Source organism: Prionailurus viverrinus, chromosome C1 (assembly GCF_022837055.1).
Source record: "Prionailurus viverrinus isolate Anna chromosome C1, UM_Priviv_1.0, whole genome shotgun sequence".
In the NCBI taxonomy this organism is placed as follows: Eukaryota; Metazoa; Chordata; class Mammalia; order Carnivora; family Felidae; genus Prionailurus; species Prionailurus viverrinus.
This window is the reverse complement of record NC_062568.1, coordinates 103,849,108-103,869,790: the sequence shown is the minus strand read 5'-3', so window position 1 is coordinate 103,869,790 and position 20,683 is coordinate 103,849,108. Positions and strand designations below refer to the sequence as shown.

At 34.9% G+C, this 20,683-nt stretch overlaps 1 pseudogene; it reads left to right on the top strand.

The window, feature by feature from the left end:
* The window catches only part of LOC125172917 (40S ribosomal protein S27-like), an 80,118-nt pseudogene that overhangs the window by 8,502 nt on the left and 50,933 nt on the right, over window positions 1–20,683 (top strand).

The window sequence follows — 20,683 nt, the reverse complement described above, 5'->3', positions numbered from 1 at the left end:
TATGTTGCACATTTAGGCAATTGCTTAAACAATTTTTGACAAACTTATATTGGGTCACTAGTTTAATGAGAACCCACACGTTATTGCTATACAGTTTGTGAAGCCATGGCCTAAAATGTATGATATAATAATAAGGATGTCTCTATAATTTTAGGGACTTAGGTTTAAGTTTCCTTTTAAGAGAGGTGTGTGTGTGTGTGTGTGTGTGTGTGTGTGTGTTTACTAATAACATTCTATGGATATAGAAGAATATGAAGAGAAAATATCTTTCAAGGACCTAAGAGTAGTGATGTGTAAATGATTCTGTTCTTAAGAAGCAAGATAAAACCATAAAGTCTGGAAATTTCCTTACCAAGAATATCCTTACATTTTTTTTGTACACTAAAGAAATGCATTTTTCAAACTTTTAGTATCTATGTTGATCGTATGGGATGTTGCTAGAAACCAGAGTCTTAAGTGGGCTTTTTTTTGTGTATGACACATAGGGAATGATAAGCAAATGTGAGACCCTCATCTATGGACATTTCCAAGTTTATGTACTACATCCCATAACTGGCTATAACTCATCCTCAAGGAAACCACATCTAAGTATACATTCCTGAGAGTGACATCATTATGAAGAAAACTTACTAATTTAGTTAGTTAATTTTTTATAAAAATTATATATTCATCTGTTATTTAAATGAAGCATATTTTTTTAATAATAAAAAAGTGACAGTACCATTTCCAAACCTCTACGTCCTTAAACTCTGTGTCTAAAGTCAACTTCATTCAAATACCTAATATTGGTTTATTCTTTTCTACTTCCTCCGCTATAATTCCAATAGTAATTTGGCAGGATTATATGACAAAATCCTACATCTTGATCATAATTCTCTTACTTTTTGATTGAATCATCAAACATGTCAGCATGTTAACTGTTGTTAGCAATGAAAGTTTGTAATTCATCTGTAAGTTATTTACACTAACAGGTTCTGAGTCCAGCTTTGAAAACTGACAACCTGCCAAGTGGGGACTGCTGCTTAGATCCCCCTATTTTGGGATAGCCCACATTATTAGAATAAGTCCCCTAGATCATATAACCAGAAGTTCCCAATGAACCATACACTCTCTATGCCCCATACACTATGATCTGTCTTACTTCCCAGCCTCTACTTGTGATTTTTCTCCCCACTTTGGCATACTAACCTTTACTTCACTAAGCAAGCTGTCCATTCAAGGCCCAAATGAAACTATCTCTTCCATGTAACATCATTTGAGTAAAAAGATATACTATAAACTTTCCTTTTTACTACATTAATTTAGTAATAATATTAATGAAGTCAATATTTATCACCACAGTTACTCCTGGGGTCTCCCTTACCCTTTCCTCTTCCCAACAATCTGTGAAAGCAGATTAGTGATCTGATGCATAGATCCAACGTACAGGGAACCGAGGCATGAAGAGATTTTAAAACCTTCTCTGGGCCCCATAGTTCTGTGATTCTAGGGCTGTGATTTGACTGCAGCTTAACCTAAAGTAAAAATGAACAGTGGATACATTTAATCATCCTTTGCTGATGCTAATTTCCCTCAACTTCTGTGTTGCCTTTTCCACCACACTAAACTTGCTGACGAATTCATACTCTGACTTCTGATAAATTGTTTATGTTTCTCAACTTCTCGTGTGTGTCTTCCAACCACTGCCTTGAGGGCAGTGTATCCTTCCAAATGATTAATCCATAGAAGGGAGCTCAAGAAATAGCTGTTGAATAAATATCTGTGCACATTATGGAGATCATTCCCTGTTGGCTGATATGCAAGATCAAAGCTCTATTGATTCTAGACTAAAGTGACTGAGAAAAATGCGAAATTGTAATAGGCATCACAATAGGCCAAACAAGTCTAATAAAGCTGTTTGTTTGTTTTGTTTTGTTTTGTTCGGGCTTGGTTTGGTTTGGTGGTTGTGTAGTTCCTGAATTTACTCAGCAATAGAGTCAAGATAGCTAATAATGTCAGTGATGGTAGGAATCTAGTGCCTAGAATCCTGTAGAGCCTGTACTGAGGATTTTATTCTAAGCTTTCCCTTTCTTTGTGATTCCCAGTTTCTGAAGAGTGCTTTATTTAGCATAACTTGGTAGGATTTGAGATATTATATTCTTATAAAGGGGGAAAATGAGGTGTTTCAAAGTATCTATAAATATTATTCATTTGGTCTTTAAGAAGATTTTGCCTCAGTTTGGGTTCTAAAAATAGAAGAAAGAAATCTCTTTTACAACATAAACACACAGGAGCCAAAGTCCCTTTCAGCAGAGAAAGCTCTGTGGTTACTGGAGTGTATACAATTATAAACTCAATTGTTAAATCAAAACACATCCCAATCACCCTAGCATGTCGCTTTTAATGGGCAATACATTCCCAAGAAGGCAAGTTCTCTGCTAACAATATTGAACCAAATCATCAAAATTCAAAGACGGGTCTATAAAATGTGAAATTCCATCAACAAAGTGCGCAGTGGGCCACAGTGTGTAGATTAATGGGCAGCCTGTCAAGTATTTTAATGTATGCCTCAATCGTTGAAACACATGTGATGATTAGTAAAGTATTTGGCCCAAGCAATAAAAGATATAAAATAAATTAAAATCATGACACCTTCTGAATTAATAAAGCCTTTGGTTAGGCTGTATTGATAAATCACAAGCACAGATTAAAAAGCCCCCATAACTAGATACATCCCCACCCACCCACCCCCACCCCCCTGGGGCACGCTGAGATCTCACACTGACCTCTTCCAATGGCATCTTCCTAAGTGAGGATCTCTGTTAAAAGGTGAATACTATGTCTCTGAAGAATCTTAGAATATGACTACTCATTGGTTTAAGCCTTGAATATAAGCCATCATCTATACCTAACATCACTCACTCACATTTCTTTTGGCTTCCAAAAGTTAGATTTCTTTTTCCTAAGCTCTTAATGTCAACTTTGCCCAACAGGGGCACTCATAATTTGGAGGGGTGAGAGAAAATCTTCATCATTAAATACTGCCTTTTGTAGGTAGGCTATTCCAGAAGGTAAGGCACATTACTGTTATTGAAGGATTAAATTGTATTCATGGTTTGCTTTCCTCGGTTTGCTATTCATTTCAAAAGTCCATTCGATCCAGCACCAGAAGTTGAAACACATGTGAAGTATTTTTGCACCAAAAATATAAAAGCCAAAGTATTTTTGCACAAAAAAAAAAAAAGATTCACGGTCATTGCTCTTTAGGACCTCACAGTTCAAAACCTGAAAGTTACTTACAATAAAAATACAACGTGGGAAATTCTATGAAAAGAGTAACAGCGGGATGTGATGTGAGTAATTTATGTGGGACCTAACTGAATCGGGGTGTTGCAAGAACATCAGGGAACTTTCCTCAGGGAGTCAGTACAAGAGGGTCATCTTGGACAATGATAATGAAGATATTTCTGGATGAGGATATGAAATGAAGAAAGTATTCTTCCATGCAGTGGAAGATATTTAGCTTGGACAGGAGGAGACACTCAGGGTGACAAATGGGAAAGAGTTGCTGCACATCTCTTTTCAATTATTTGACATTGGATTAACCTTTTCCCAATAATCAAAAGACAGGAAATCTATCAGGAGATAAATTTAGCTCTTTCTTTCTTGAACAGCTTTCAAAAAAAATAAAACGAACTATTTCTGAAGGCAACAAGCTCCCCATTGATAAAGTGGCTCAGATGTTGAGCGACAGTGTGGCAGCATTGTGGAAGGTTTCAGCCTTTGGTGGTCTATATCCCTGTGAAATGAGTCAGATGTTTCAAAGGGGAGAGCTAGCCTCTGAAAGTCATTTTCAGGGCAGTGTACTCATGATAACTCAAAGTTGCCTTTTAGCATAGAATTTTGCAAGAAATAGGTAAACATCTTGTCATATACTTACACTTCTTGCCGGATGTGTAAATACCTTGTCTTCGGCCCAGATAATGAAATGTATGTTTACACTTCTGCCCCTGTTTCTCCTGTACTTTAGTAAAATTTCTCTAGGTTATGTAAATTGGTAAATTGTTTTAGTTGGTTAATGGTTTGGGCAAAACAAACTTTGGGATGAAAAATAAGAGAGTTAACAGCTATCATACCCATGGAAAGTAAAAATGTACGTGTGTGCATTTTTAATGATTGAAACAGAGTTAAATGACCACTGCAGAAAATACTGGAAAATAGGAAAAGTAAAATGCACACAAAAATATGTTTTTAAAAGTCTCAGCTATTGGTTACCTTTTTCCCAGGATATGCATTTTAATTTGGAATCACTACTTTGTATATTGTTTATATATCATTTTTTAGTGTTTATTCATTTATTTTGAGGGAGAGAGAGAAAGAGAGAGAGAGAGAGGAGAGAGAGAGAGAGAACGCATACAGGGGAGGTGCAGAGAGGGAGGGAGAGAGGACAAATCCCAAACAGGTTCCATGCTGTCAGCACGGAGCTTGACATGGGACTCCATCCCACAAACCATGAGATCATGACCTGAGCTGAAATCAAGAGCCAGATTCTTAACCAACTGAGCCACCCAGGTGCCCCTATATAGCTTTTTAATTTTCTATTATATAATGAGCAACTTATATATGATTAAGCACTATTGAAACTTTTTAAAGCTGTACAATAGTATATCCTACATTTGTACCATAATTCATTTAATTGATCCCCATTGTTAACTTGACCTATTATCTACAATATGACAAAACTTGTATTTCAAACAGTATTTTTAAGCTCAACCAAAAAAAATATTTTTGTATTTCATTTTTCTTAAAAATGTAGAAGCAATAAAGGACTATGTTCTTATTTTTAAAATATTGAGATAACTAGAAAGAGATTCTATGATCCTTCCTAGAAGTAAGAATTATTAGAAATTGAGGGATCACATGTCCCAATTTGTACCTGCTGATCTGGTGTAGTTGTTAATGTAGTGGAGATATTTTCAATTCATAAAAATATCCCAGTTGGAATGACAAATCATATAATCACCTTAGTTAAGAGTTTGTAGGGTAAATGTGTATTTCTTTTACATATTTGTAACTATATAACTTCTTTTATATTTATATATATAAATTTGTTGTCAAGTTAGCTAACATACAGTGTATATACTGTGTGCTCCTGGTTTTGGGGATAGATTCCCATGATTCATTACTTACGTACAACACACAGTGCTCATCCCAACAAGTGCCCTCCTCACTGCCCATCACCCATTTTCCCCTCCCCTTGCCCCCCATCAACCTTCAGTTTGTTCTCTATATTTAAGAGTCTCTTATGGTTTTCCTCCCTCTCTGAAACTATTTTTCCCCTTCCCTTCCCCCATGGTCTTCTGTTAGGTTTCTCAAGTTCCACATATACAAATTTTAAAATAGAGTTATTGCATATATTTTAGCAACTTAGTTAATATTTCTCAGAGAACTTTCCATAACGAAATATGTGGCTCAGACTGACTTCTTTTAGCTTTGTGATATTCCTGAATATAAATGTACAAAATGGTATTAATTCAGATGATAATTGTTTCTAATTATGATGTCAAAGGATGATTTTTTTTTTAAATTTTTTTTTCAACGTTTATTTATTTTTGGGACAGAGAGAGACAGAGCATGAACGGGGGAGGGGCAGAGAGAGAGGGAGACACAGAATCAGAAGCAGGCTCCAGGCTCTGAGCCATCAGCCCAGAGCCTGACGCGGGGCCCGAACTCATGGACCACGAGATCGTGACCTGGCTGAAGTCGGACGCTTAACCGACTGCGCCACCCAGGCGCCCCTCAAAGGATGATTTTTAAAAGGCAATATGATGACTTTTACACGGATATAAAATGAAAACTTGTCAGATTTCTTTATCAACGAATGAAACTAATGAGATGCTAGAACTGGTTCAAAGAATTTAACACAGAGACAAATAAATATACAAAATGAATCTATAGATACATTCAAAATTGGTCAATATTTACAGCTCCAATGGATATAATTCAGTTGTATTTAAATGTAAATACACTATTAACATTATTACTAGTTTTCTACAATTTTCTACAATTTTTCAAAGAAAATGACAGGCAGAGGTAATTTGGAGGGTGTGCTAGAGGACCTCTAATAGAATTTTATATTCTATTCATGTGTTTGTCATTGTTAAGACTGCTACAAGGGGCATTTTTATATGTAATATTTTCTCATGTGAACAAATATGAGATACCTGGAACCACTGGGTCAAAGTGTCAAATTCCATCCTTCTTCCCTTCCCTTCCACTCCCTTGCCTTCCCTTGCCTTCCCTTCCCTTCCCTTCTCTTCCCTTCTCTTCCTTTCCCTTCCCTCCCTTTCTTCATCCTCTTTCTTTCTTTCTATATTTTTTTATTTCACTTTATTTTACTGCCAGCTGCCTTAAAAGTACTATTCCAATGTATATGCTACCATGAACTATCTATAAATGTATCATTTCTCCTACAAATAAATTCTCCTTAAAATTTCTGGAGTTACATTTCTCCTTAAAAATACTGGAGTTACTCTTTTATTTTATTCTTTAATCTGATCATTGTTTTGATTCACATTGCCTCAATTACTAATAAAATTGAGCATCTTTTCACATATTTTTTGACTTTTGATGTTTTTCTAATTTAAATTAATTATCCATATGCCTTTTGCATTTTAAGTTTTTGTTCATCATTCATATAAGAGAACTGCTTATATATTTTTGACAGTTATTACCTTGTATATAAGTTGAAAATGTTTTTGCAATTTCTTAGTTGTCTTTTAAAAATATTTCTCTAATATCTATAATCTATCTATCTATCTATCATCTATCTATAATATTTATCATTTGAAGAATTTGTAAGAGTAGAATTCAGTGCCATTAAATACATTTACAATGTTGTGCAACCATCATGATTATCTATTCCCTGCATTGCCTAAATGGGGTTTCTCTTAAGTGGATGGGGGCTCCCAAATGTGGGGCAACTATTGGGTGCAAGCGTGTGGTGGGGGAGGTGAAAAAATTCACCTGATGTCAAACAAAGGAGATAGAAGTTTGTTGAATACATTGCCAAGGGAGTGGAGGCAGGACAGCCGAAAAAGCCTGTCTGCAATGAGGTAGTGGGAGAGGGCTGCTTTTAAGGAAGGAAAGTGAGAAGGTATGGCGATGCATGAAATTTTCCCTTTTTTAGTAACTGTGCCTAGTTGTAAGTAGTCCATTGGGTAGTTAGGGCTTATGGACTTTTTTAACTTTATTTATTTATTTTGAGAGAGAGCGAGAGAGCAGAAGCAGAGGAGGGTCAAGGAGAGGAAGAGAGAATCCCAAGCAGAATCTGCACTGTCAGCTCAGAACCATATGCAGGACCTCAAGTCACAAATTGCAAGATCATGACCTGAGCTGAAAACCAAGAGGCGGAGGCTTAACCAACTGAGCCACCCAGGCATCCCGGGGTCTATGGATATTTTGAAGTGTGTTGCCTGGTTGGCCTGTTTGCATTCAGCCAGGTGGTTGCTGCTGGCCCTTTGCACATTCCATTGCTCAAGCCTGTTTGCCTGAAAGCGGCCTCCACGTACCCCTCTTTTTTATCATCCTCAATAGAAACTTCACCACATCAACAATAATTCCCCATCTTTCCCTTCCCCCTCTCCCAACCTCCATTCTACTGTCTGGTTGTCTAAGTATCTCGTACATGTGCAATCAGACAAGATGTGTCCTTGTTTTTCTGGCTTATGTCACTTAGACTGATTCCAAGGCTTATTTATGTTGCAACATATACCAAAATGTATTTTCTTTTTATGGCCAGTAATAATACTTTTTTATTGTACTGTATGCCACATTTTGTTTATGCATGCATCTGTTGATGGACATTGGATTGCTTCTACCTTTTGGATATTGTGAATAATGTTATTATGAACATTGGTATAAAATATATGTTTGAATCCCTGCCTTCAATTCTTTTGGATATATATGTAGGGCTGGCATTGCTGGATGATAGGGTAATTCTCTCTATGACTTTTTGAGGAATTGACAGTTTTCCACAGCACGTGCATCATTTTACATTCCCACCTTCAACGCACATGCCCCAATTTCTCTACATACTCCTCAATGATTATTGTTTATTTGTTTTATCTTTTTATCCTCCTTTTTCTTCTCTTTTAGAATTTTTGTTCAAATTCTAGTTAACATACAGTGCAATATTCGTTTCAGGCATAGAATTTAGTGATCCATTGCTTACATATAACACCCAGTGCTCGTCCAACAAGTGTCCTCCTTAATTTCCAGTAATAGTCATGCCAATGGGTATAAAATGGCATTCCATTATAATTTTATTTGCATTTCCCCATGACTAATGATGTGGAGTATCTTTTCCTATGCCTCGTGACCATTTGTATATCCTCTGTAGAGAAGGGTCTCTCCTTCCTTTGTACATTTTTAGATTGAGTTTTCTTTCTTATTAAATTTGAAGAGTTTTCATAAATTCTAGATACCAGACTCATCATTTCCTCACTCCCATTTTCTGGGTACTTCCTTTGATGCACAAAAGTTTCTATTTTTGATGAAGTTCGATTAATTTACTTTTCTTTGTTGTTGTTGCCTAAGATTTTGCTGTCACATCTATGAAATTGTTCCAAATGCGATATCTTGAATGTTTTCTTCACTGTTTTCTTCTAAGAATTTTATAATTTTAGTTCTTCCATATTTCCCATTTCTGCAAAAAAAGGCTGTTAGAATTTTAATTGTAGACCACTCTGAGGATCTTTATTGACATCATTATTTATTATTTGTTACTTTTACCAGCCCCCCAAAATTATATATATATACACATACACACACATCTAGATAGATAGATAGATAGATAGATATATGTAATTTGGGAACGCACATATTACTTTTTACTTATTGTTGTCTGGATTTTGTATTATGCTCATGATATCTTCATTAACCCCTTCCTTATAGTAATAAGTCCATATTATATAATTTCTTATACTTAAAAATGTAATGTTCTTTACAACATCTAAATTTTTAAAATATAATTAATATAGGCATACTTAATTTTATTGTGCTTTAGTTTATTATGTTTTGCAGTACTGTGTTTTTGATACATTGAAGGTTTTTGGCAGCCCTTGATTAAGCTAGTCTATTGGCACCATTTTTCCAACAGCATTTACATACTTCATGTCTCTGTGTCATATTTTGGTAATTTTTGCAATATTTCAAGCTTTTTCATTATTATTATATTTCCTATGGTGATCAGTGACTCTGTGAAAGCTCACCTGATGGTTAGCATTTTTAGCAATAAATTAATTTATAATTAAGGTATAATTAATGCTTTTTTATACATAATGCTACTTCACACTTAATAGACTCCAGTACAGTGTAAATATTACTTTTATATGCACTGAGAAACCAAAAACAAATCATTTGACTTTCTTTATTATGATATTTGCTTTATTACAGTGACCTTGAACTGAACCTGTCTGTGTATGGATCTGACCTAATTTTTCTTCAATTCCACACTAATTGCTCTAGGAATAACACTTTTCTCAAAGAGTAAGCTCTGAATAAGGTCAGAAAGTCACAACACTCTGAGAATAAGATTTTTTGAGAGTTGTAAAACATTTTGATCTTTTTGAGGAGTTCGAAAACCCATTCACTCATCAACAATGCTGCTGATTCTCAAGACTGCCAAGAGTCTGGAAAAGGGTCAGGGCATTGGTAGTAATGCATTTCTTTCTGTAAAGAATATATATATATATATATATATATATATATATATATATATATTTGCCTTTTCCAGCATCTATAAGCCGTCTTTATCCTTTTTTCCATCACCACATCTTCCATCTTGAAAACTAGTAAAGGTGAGTCCATTTCTTCACATATTGCACCTTTTCTTCTGTTTCCCCTTCACTTTGAACACATGTGGGTAACTGTCTATTACCTATCTTAAGATCAGCTGATTAACAGCTTCAATTCCATCCACAATATTAATTCCCTTGACCATGTATCATAACACATAAATAGGTGCCAGAAATTAGAGCATAGATATCTTTGGAATTATTATTCTTTTTATTCTTTTATTTTATTTTATTTTATTATTTTATATTTTTTATATTTTTATATATTTTATGTTTTATTATTCTTTTTATTATTACTATTATTCTTCCATAGTCACACTCTGGCCCTTCCAAACTTTTGTATCCCAAGGTGGATGGGTCTTTTCACCATGTCTTCATGTTTAAAGCCTGTTAATTGTCTTCACTTTGCACCAAATCTCTCTCAGAAAAAAAAAATTGCATGAATATTTTATATTTCAGAAAACATTGTCTAACTACACTGCTTTATTCTATTTATGTTTTCTTTCATACTTGATCACTTAACTTTGCATTAAATTCTAGATTCAAAATTATTTTAGTTCAGAAATTAAGTCACTTGCTCTACTCTATTTTGAAATTAATTATAGCTGATAATATTTAATGAGTCCATTGTGGTGATTATTTGAAATTAATCAAACTTTCTTTGGAATTGCTCTTAGAGTTTCTATTTGGCCTAAGTTTGACAACAGAAATAACCAGATTGATTAGACCCAAGTGATAAACTAACAAAAAAACCTGTGCTTGTTAAGTTCAAGAAAATAAAGCCAAACTTACAAGCCATATTGGTTTTTTACTGCTGACCCAGAATGACCATTGACCGGGAGGTTTCAAACAACATTCATTATCTCACACTTTTGTACTTCAGAAGTCAAAGTTGGTATCTTTGCTCAGGGTCTCATGAGGCCAAAATCAAAGTATTGGCAGGTTGCTTTCTCATCCAGAACTTAAGATATTCTTCTAAAGTAATCTATGTCATTGGAAGACTTTATTTCATTGTTGTTGTTGATGTATGAGGGTTTTTGCTTCTTTCATTGGCTGTTAGCCAGATGCCACTTTCAATTCCTTATAGGCCTGTCCTGGGTTCCTTTCATGTGGACTCCTCCAACTGTAATGCCAGTGGGAGATAGTCCCGAGTGCTAAATCCCTGTTATGCCTCATTTCTTTTATGACTTCCTTACCTCTACACCCAGATATAAAGGACTAATGTGATTCGTCAGACCCACTTGCCTAATCTCTTTCTCTTAAAATCACCAGTATCCAGGGGCACCTGAGTGGCTCTGTTGGTTGAGGGTCCGACTTCAGCTCAAGCCATGATCTCACGGTTCGTGAGTTCGAGCCCTGCGTCGGGCTCTGTGCTGACAGCTCAGAGTCTGGAACTTGCTTCCAATTCTGTGTCTCCCTCTCTCTCTCTGCCCCTCCCCCACTCACACTCTGTCTCTCTCCCCTCCAAAAATAAATAAACGTTAATTTTTTTTTAAATCACCAGTGTCCACCCACATAACCTAGTCACAAGTAAAATCCACCCTATTCACAATCCCAGGGATTATGAAGTAGGTGTACTCAAGAGGTGAGGATCTTGGAAGCATCCTTAGGAATCTAACACCATTGCAAGTCTATGAGGAAATTGGAATCTTGAAATTAAAAATCAATGTTGTAGAAACAAAAATGTAAAATAACCCAAATTAAGGGCTAAATAATCAAATTTGTTAATTGCTTAGTCACAATTCAAGAGATAATTAGAAACCTATTATAAATGAGAAGAAAGCATTTATAATAACTCAAGGAGGGACAAAAATATATGAAATACAAGTGATAAAATGGAGATAAAGTGAAATAAATCAGAGAAAGACAAAAACTGTGTGATCTCACTTATAGTTGGAATCTAAACAAATGACCCTGAGCTTATAGGAACAGAGAACAGATTGGTGGTTGCCAGAACTTGGACAGGGAGCGGTAATGATGGGTGAAGGTTGTCCAAGGGTATAAACTTTCAGTTATAAGTTAAATAAGTTCAGGGTATGTAATACACATGATGATGACTGCAGTTAACAAAATGATATCCTATATTTTAAAGTTTATAAGACAGTAGATCTTAAAAGTTCACATCACAAAAAAAATTGTAACTATGTGAGGTGATGGAATGTAACTAAAGTTACTGTAGTCGTCCTCTGCATTATATACATCTATCAAATAATTATGTTAACACCTTAAACTGCCACAATGTAATATGTTAATTGTATCTCAGTAAAACTGGGAAGACAGAAAATCTAATATAGGTTAAACTGGAGTCACAGAAATAGAAATAGAAAAATTAGAATTAGAATTTACTACAAACATCCATACTAAAGACACCATAAAGGATGTTCTTTTGGAAGAAACAAAATAATCCCACCACAAAGGTAATAATTGCAGCATGGAATAAAGATAAAAAAAAAAATAAATATGTGGGTAAATTGAAATAAACAATGACATAACAGCAAGAACAACAACAATAATAATATTTATTTCTACAAGATAATGTATCTGTGATGAATAAAAATATAATCATATAATTCTAGAAGTAAATTAATTTAATTACAAATTAAATTAATCAATTAATAAAGATTGAACGTTTTAAGGTTTTTACATGATCTAAGATGAGAAAAAATGTAGTAGAAAATGTTGGATGTTGATAAGGCACTTTCGAGGTTTTATGCTTTAATTCTTAAAATAATCAACAAAAGAGTAAGGAACTAAGGGCCTACTTTCTAAACTTATGGAAACAAAATGGTTTCATGAGAATAACATTCAAAAAGTGATAAAAGGCCAATAAAATATCATGAAAAGGCTTCCATGTAGAAAGCTTATGATATAACTATATATTTAAATCCAAGTATATTAGTATTATATTCAATATTAATTGACCAAGTACTATAACTAAAAGGCAAATGTTTTGAAACTGAATTTAAATAAAATAATTATATATTGCTAAAAAAGACCTCTGAAGAAAATTTTACAAGAAGATTGAACAAATATTTGTATAAACAAATATACCTAAGAACCTATATCCATCATGGAGCAAAGAGATTCTGAGGCATAAGCTTTATTATAGATATAGTAGTTGATCCCACAAAAATCAAGTGTTTCAGTTTAGTGAGAGATACTACATTTCTAAATATGCACACCTTTAACAGCATAGCTCCACAATAGATAAAATTCAAAAAATGCTGTAAACCTTGCTTTAAGTTGGGCTTCTTTGGATAAAGGTCATGAGAAATATACTCGAGTAAAAGTAGTGTATTAAGGAGATGGTTTGAAGAGGTGGAAGAGGGAACCTAAATGGGGTGAAAGCCAACAAAGTTTGCGTCAGTTCCTACTTTGGGCTTCTGCGGCTTCATACCCCTGGTGAACTCCATCAACAATTTAGCTCACAACAATTACATCTGAGAGATAAGGAAACTGTAAGATTTAGTTTGTATTATCAGCTTCAGGCGTTTCTAGTGGCTTTAAATACCCTGGTCATTATATCTTGCTGCTCAAGCAGGCCATGGTCAAACTCCAGCCAGAGACTGCCAGGTGTTTACTGTCCTCAGCTGGGCTGTTCTAGGGACTCTGTGAGGCAACATTCATTCACAATCAGAGTCGGAGATTTGAAGAAATCCCTCTCTGAAACTAATAAAACAAGCAGGCAAAAAATAACCAATAAGGAATCAAGAATGAAATGGGACATATTATAAATTCTTACCAACATCAAAAAGATCACGAGAACATATTATGAACACAATTATGTAAATAAATCTGAATATTTAGAAGACATGGTTGTAGAGTGAAAAAGAAAACATGAGTAGTCTTATTCCTACCAAAAAATTGTTCAAGTTTTTTTTCTTTCATTTCCAATTCCAGAAGTCATTACCAGTGCAGTTTTCACCAAATATTTCAGGAAGAAATTTTCTTTCCAACTCATAGGGCTAGCAGAATCTTCATACCATAACCTGAAAAATTTATTTTAACAAATTCAACTTATAGACCACATACATTCAGATTAAAATTAAATCCTAAAAAAATTAATAAAATGAATCAGCAATAAATACATACAGATAATATAACATAAATAAGCTGAAAACTAAAATGGTCATTCAAATTCAATTAATATAATTTACTATACTAACACAATGGAGAGAAAATAAGTAATATTAATAAACTTAAAAAATATCTATACAATTTAATATGCATTTATTTTTAAAAAACAAACTTGGCAGAGATGAAGTCAAGCTTTCACTTTTTGCAGATGACATGATATTATACATGAAAAACCCGATAGACTCCACCAAAAGTCTGCTAGAACTGATACATGAATTCAGCAATGTCGCAGGATACAAAATCAATATACAGAAATCAGTTGCATTCTTATACACTAATAATGAAGCAACAGAAAGACAAATAAAGAAACTGATCCCATTCACAATTGCACCAAGGAGCATAAAATACCTAGAAATAAACCTAACCAAAGATGTAAAAGATCTGTATGCTGAAAATTATAGAAAGCTTATGAAGGAAATTGAAAAAGATATGAAGAAATGGAAAAACATTCTGTGCTCATGGACTGAAAGAGTAAATATTGTTAAAATGTCAATACTACCCAAAGCTATCTACACATTCAATGCAATCCCAATCAAAATTGCACCAGCATTCTTCTCGAAGCTAGAACAAGCAATCCTAAAATTTGTATGGAACCACAAAAGACCCTGAATAGCCAAAGTAATATGGAGGAAGAAGACCAAAGCGGGAGGCATCACAATCCCAGACTTTAGCCTCTACTACAAAGCTGTAATCATCAAGACAGCATGGTATTGGCACAAAAACAGACACATAGACCGATGGAATAGAATAGACACTCCAGAATTGGACCCACAAAAGTATGGCCAACTAATCTTTGATAAAGCAGGAAAGAATATCCAATGGAAAAAGGACAGTCTCCTTAATAAATGGTACTGGGAGAACTGGACAGCAACATGCAGCAGAATGAAACTAGACCACTTTCTTACACCATTCACAAAAATAAACTCAAAATGGGTGAAGGACCTGAATGTGAGACAGGAAACCATCAATACTCTACAGAAGAAAGCAGGAAAAAAAACCTTTCTGACCTAGCTGCAGCAATTTCTTACTTGACACATCCCCAAAGGCAAGGGAATTAAATGCAAAAATGAACTATTGGGACATCATGAAGATAAAAGTCTTCTGAACTGCAAAGGAAACAATCAACAAAGCTAAAAGGCAACCAACAGAATGGGAAAAGATATTTGCAAATGATATATCGGACAAAGGGCTAGTATCCAAAATGTATAAAGAGCTCACCAAACTCCACAACCGAAAAACAAATAATCCAGTCAAGAAATGGGCAGAAAACACGAATAGAGACTTCTCTAAAGAAGACATCCTGATGGCCAACAGGCATATGAAAAGATGCTCAACGTCACTCCTCATCAGGGAAATACAAATCAAAACCACACTCAGATACCACCTCACGCCAGTCAAAGTGGCTAAAATGAACAAATCAGGAGACTATAGGATGTGGAGAGGTTGTGGAGAAACGGGAAACAGGGAACCCTTCCTTGTTGGTGGGAATGTAAACTGGTGCAGCCACTCTGGAAAACACTGTGGAGGTTCCTCAAAAAATTAAAAATACATCTACCCTATGACCCAGCAATAGCACTGCTAGGAATTTACCCAAGGGATACAGGAGTGCTGATACATAGGGGCACTTGTACCCCAATGTTTATAGCAGCACTTTCAATGATAGCCAAATTATGGAAAGATCCTAAAGATCCATCAACTGATGAATGGATAAAGAAATTGTGGTTTATATACACAATGGAATACTACATGGCAATGGGAAAGAATGAAATATGGCCTTTTGTAGCAACAAGGATGGAACTGGAGAGTGTTATGCTAAGTGAAATAAGTCATACAGAGATAGACAGATACCATATGTTTTCACTCTTATGTGGATCCTGAGAAACTTACCAGAAGACCATGGGGGAGGGGAAGGAAAAATAAAAATAAAAAATAAAGAAAGGTTAGAGAGAGAGGGAGCCAAACCATAAGAGACTCTTAAAAACTGAGAACAAACTGAGGGTTAATGGGGGGTGGGAGGGAGGGAGGGTGGGTGATGAGCATTGAGGAGGGTACCTGTTGGGATGAGCACTGGGTGTTGTATGGAAACCAATTTGACAATAAATTTCATATTAAGAAAAACTTGGAATAGAAGAGAACTTCCAAATAAATAGAAAAGAACTATGCTCAGTATGTTAGGGGTAAATAATTTTGTAAGATGTTTGCAACAATAGATAATAATATAGGTGTAAAACAAAATGCAAAACAGACTAAACTATCAAATAAGGGCAATTAAAATAAATGAGCATATACATTTAAAAGAGGAATAAAAGTTATTGAATACTACTATATGTCAAGTACTGTTCTGATTGCTATTCATGTATTGATTATTTTAATCCTACTAACAATCAAGAAGGTACTATTGTATGCCCTTTTACAGATGAGTGAACTAAGGCACAGAGTGGTAAAAGACAATGTGGGCCACACATCTTGGAAGGGAGAAAGTTTGAATTTCATTTTATATAGTACTGCTCTAGAAGTGAGAACTTCATCCTTGATCTACACTATATACTGCCTCTTAACCACAAACACTTTGTTCATGCTCATTACTTTTATCTTTGTGCTAGGAAAACCATACCAGAGGCAATAGGCCTGCATCATCTCCTAGACTTCAATGTTTCCAGGGCCAAGCAGAAAATGTAAATGAATAGGTAGGCCCTGTCTTGAACTGGAAAACAAAAGACCATGCCCAGATGGAAAAACATTCTTTCTAGTTAGCCCAGTATTTTCTGTATAAACTAGGCCCAGTGTTACCAGATCTTATGGTTTGAGAAGTTAAAATGGTACTATGGAATTCTTAATGGAATATCTTTGCTTTTATGTTAGCATACAGGGGATATTAACTGTCCATCAGGAGATTTTCATCATAATAAAGTTCATCTAGGCACATTAGCTACACAGTTATGCCAGAAAACTCACCAGAAAACGATTCTTCTCTCTCATAGTTAAATGGGCAAGCCAATAATACTGTAATAGTGATGTAATGGGACAGATGGTTGCTATACTTGTGGTGAATATGGCATAATGTATAAACACATCATCAGATCACTAGGTTGTACACCTGAAACTAATGTAACATTGTGTGTCAGCTATACTCCAAAAAAAATGACAAGCAGAACTAATAAGTGATGCCATCATACCTGGGGAGAGGGAGAAAACCAAAAGGAAAACAAAAAAAAACCCAAAATAAAACAAAACAAAACAAACAAACAAACAAACAAATAACCATGAAACCATACATTGCCACTCTGTTTTGGAGAGGTCTTGTGGTGAACTGTCCAGAGTTGTCAGTGCTAACAGGTAATCCAATATTATATGGTGCCACTCTTCTCCCTTACAGTTCAGATTTTTTCAATTCTATCATTACCTAGAATTCTGAAGTCACATTACACTTCAATCTAGATTTCTAAGAAGACCAGGGAGCATTTGGAAGTCCCCAGTTCCAACAGTGAATTGACATTTCCAGAGTGACAACTTCAGGAATGGGATTCTGGAGCCATGAATTGTCTTGGTCAAAGTTTATTTCCACTCAAGTTTATTCACACGTAGAGCTTGTTGTATCTTGCCAGAGGTATCTTCCTTAGCTACTAGGACAAAAACATGCTCCTAATATATTCTAAATATTTTAAGTTCATGTGTCACATTTAGTTCTTTTCATCAGCACGGATTTTATTTTTGTGCAAAGTAGGAAACATAAATGTATTTTAAGCTTTTCTGCATGAATAGCCCAACATTCCAGCATCATTTATCGAATAGTCCATCCTTTCTGCTTTCCTCATGATTTCTAAATGTCTCTTCTGTCACATACATTGTCTATATTCGTAGAAGAATCTACTTTAGAGCTCTCTCTTATTTTCTGTAAGTCAATCTCACTCTGTCTTAATGAACACCACTTTAAGTGATAAAATTCCTTCTAATATATATTTTAGCTTTGTCCCACAATTTTTAAGGTAAAGTTTATTTTTTTTAATTACTACCAGTTTTAAGCATGATGGAAATGCTATTATTTTTTTTTTTTTACTTTAACCCTTCTCCCATGTGTTCAGACCTGAAGGATTTTCTAAGTATCCATAAAGTTAAAGATTTTTAGCTTTTTACTTAACTATTATTTTGTTCTGTTCTGTCTTTCCAATGTTATTACATTATTCTTGACAATAGGTTATGATATGATTTATTGTCATACTCAGGGCACTTAATGTGAATGAAATGAGAGTACTATTAATGATCATGCCAAGATGACAATCATATATTGCAATTGTAAAGGATAAACTTGGGTATATTTTTACTGTAGATAAAAGAACATTTTTCTTTTCAGTATCTAGAAAAGTCCTTTCTGTGAGTGCACCAGGCTTACTTGAAAGTTATGTATAGTCAGTAACATTAGATGGATTTTTTTTGTTATGATATAGTTTTTTAGGAACAAAATATTATATATAATTTATTGTCAAATTGGTTTCCATACAACACCCAGTGCTCATTCTAACAGGTGCCCTCCTCAATGCCCATCACCCACTTTCCCCTCCTCCACACCCCCCCCATCAACCCTCAGTTTGTTCTCAGTATTTAAGAGTCTCTTATGGTTTTCCTTCTTCCCTCTCTGTAAGTTTTTTTTTTCCCCTCTTCCATTCCCCTCTGGTCTTCTGTTAAGTTTCTCAGGATCCACAGATGAGTGAAAAACATGTGGTATCTGTCTTTCTCTGCCTGACTTATTTCACTTAGCATAATACTCTCCAGTTCCATCCACATTGCTACAAATGGCCAGATTTCATTCTTTCTCATTGCCAAGTAGTATTCCATTGTATATATAAACCACATCTTCTTTATGTTAGATGGATATTTTTAATCAAGTTTTTGAAATCTTTATTTTTATTTATTTTTGTAACCTTAAGCCAACATATTTAGACAGGTGCATTTTAAATTATACAGTAATATTTATGTAATTATGTAGGCATATTTAACATTGGATTTTTCTATTTATCACCATCCCTTTCCAGTTGTTGACTGACATATAGCAAGGTTTTAAGGTTAGGCAAAATATATGCTCATGACTATTATAACTTGTTGATCTAGTTTTACCTTTAGAAAATTATAGCATTACTCTTTCCACCTTATTCTGCCTCATATTAAATTTGCTACTGTAGCTTTCCTTTGATTCCTTTTCTAAGTCTATTTTGTTTAGTAATTTTAGGTTCACAGCAAAATTGAGAGAAAGGTACACAGATTCTTATACATCCACTACCTCTACCCATACATTGTCTCCCCTATTACCAATATTACTTAGCAGAGTGGTACTTTGTTACATATCCAAGATCATCTAGGTTTTTGTGTGTGTTGAATAGTTTGAATTTAAGCCATGATCCACTTTGAGTTAACTTTTGAAAAGAATGTAAGATTTGTGTTTCATTTTTTTTTGTTTGTTTGTTTCTTCTTTTTTTAATGTGGATGTCCACTTATTTCAGGACCACTTGTTGAAAACACTATCTTCGGTGGGGATGCCTGTGTGGCTCAGTCGGTTGAGCAGTAGACTCTTGATTTTGGTGGCTCAGGTTGTGATCCTTGGTCTTGACATCTGGCGGTGCTTCCGGGGGCTCCATGCTCAGCATGGAGCCTCTTTAAGATTCATTCTTCCTCTGTGTGTCTCTCTTTGTCTCTCAATCTCTCTCTTTCTCACCCTCTGTCCTGTTCAGATGCTCTCTCTCTCTCTCTAAAATAATTTTTTTAATTAAAAAAAAAGAGAGACTATCATTGCTCCTTTGTACTGCCTTTGCTCCTTTGCCAAAGATCAGCTGACTGTATTTATGTGGTTTTATTTCTGGGATCTCAAATCTATTCCTTAGGTCTGTTTGTCTATTCCTTTGCTAATGCCATACTGTCTTGATTACTGTCTCTTTATAGTAAGTCTTGAAATCAGATAGTGTCAGTCCTCCAATTTTATTCTTCCTTTTTGATCCTTTGTTGACTGTTCTGGGTCTTTGTTCCCCTCCACATAAACTTGAGGATCAGTGTGTTAATGTCCACAAAATAGATTGCTGGGATTTTGGTTGTGATTGTTGCCTGTATAGATCAAGTAGGGAAGAAAGGACATTTTGACATGATTGAGTCTTTCCATACATGGACATGGGATATCTCTCAATTCATTTAGTTATTTTTTCATTTCATTCATATGAGTTTGGTAGTTTTCCTCATATAGATCTTGAACATATTTTGTTAGGTTTATACCTAATTATTTTATATTTTGAGTGCTAATGAAATGATACTAAATTATTTATTTAAAAAATTTTAATGTTTATTCATTTTTGAGAGACAGAGGCAGGAAGGGGGAGAGCAAGAGAGGGAGACACAGAATCTGAAGCAGCTCCAGGCTCTGAGCTGTCAGCACAGAGCCCGACATGGGGCTCTGACCCACAGACTGTGAGACCATGACTTGAGCCAAAGTCAGCTGCTTAACCGACTGAGCCACCAGGTGCCGAAATGATATTATATTTTAATGTCAAATACAGGAAAGTGATTGACTTCTCTATATTAATTGCAAACATGCCAATTTTTTTTATTGGTCCTGGGAGATTTTTGTCAATTACTTTATATTTTCCACATAGAAAATCATATCATCTGTGAACAAAGACAGTTTAATTTCTTCTTCCCCAATTAGTATGCCTTCTAATTCCTTTTCTTGC